Source organism: Vespa mandarinia, chromosome 1 (genome assembly GCF_050613455.1).
Source record: "Vespa mandarinia isolate Hongniang chromosome 1, ASM5061345v1, whole genome shotgun sequence".
Lineage (NCBI taxonomy): Eukaryota > Metazoa > Arthropoda > Insecta > Hymenoptera > Vespidae > Vespa > Vespa mandarinia.
This window is the reverse complement of record NC_140810.1, coordinates 19,305,001-19,306,079: the sequence shown is the minus strand read 5'-3', so window position 1 is coordinate 19,306,079 and position 1,079 is coordinate 19,305,001.

Sequence of the window (1,079 nt, the reverse complement as noted above, 5' to 3'; positions counted from 1 at the left end):
CTCTAAATTGAATAAATGATAGTAAAAAAAGAAGAAAAAAAAAAAAAGAAAAAAAAAAGAAAAGGAAAGGAAAAAGAAAATTTATCGGACGTAAGATGAAAGTATTTGTCTTGTAAAATAGAATTTTATTAAAAAAAGAAAAACGAAAAAAAAAAATATATATATATATATATGCATATATATGATATATAGTACGAATCTTTTGTAATTTTTTGAAGTGAATATCCCATATCTATTAGACATGATATAGATACAAAAAAAAAAAAAGAAAAAAGAAAATAAACAAAGAAAAAAATTCAATCAATCGTAGCGCGCAAAGGATCAATCTCTCAATCCTTTCTCGTAATAATCTTTAATCGAATAATAATTCCTCTCGAAAGGATCATAAGAAATATTTTACAACGTCGATTCTAATGATCATAATAAATTTAATTCAATTACATCCACGAATTAATGCACTTAACCGACGACAATTTTTTAATATTAAAAATTAATCAAACAAGTTTGACTCAATCATTGAGAAAAATTCTTTAACTCAACAAAGAATACTTGTTCTCGATATTGCAAAAAGAAAGCCTATTCGCAAACATCGAGAATCGTGGGACAAAGTTCGATAACTCGTATTCCGATTCGAAAAGAATTCCTCATGGTCCTTCGACGCCTCTTCATACTTTTCTTCCAACTTCTCAATCCTCCGCAATCCTCCCCTTCAATCTTCTCTCTCTCTCTCTCTCTCTCTCTCTCTCTCTCATTCACTCTTTCTTACTACCCGCTACCCTTCCCACTTCTATCTACCATCACCCACGTTTCAACCGTCATGAGAACCATCCCTTTGTTCTATTTCCTTTCCCCTATCTTTCTTTCTTTCTTTCTTTCTTTCTTTCTTTCTTTCTCTTTCAACCTTCCTTTTCGACGAGAGAAAAAAAAGTAATTCCGATGTCTCCATGCTTCCAGTTTTATCATTTCCCTTTTGCATAAGAATTTGAATGAAAGTTCGCTCGAATAAGAATCTCTCTCTCTCTCTCTCTCTCTCTCTCTTTCTCTCTCTCTCTCTCTCTGTCATTCTTTACGTTTCGTAT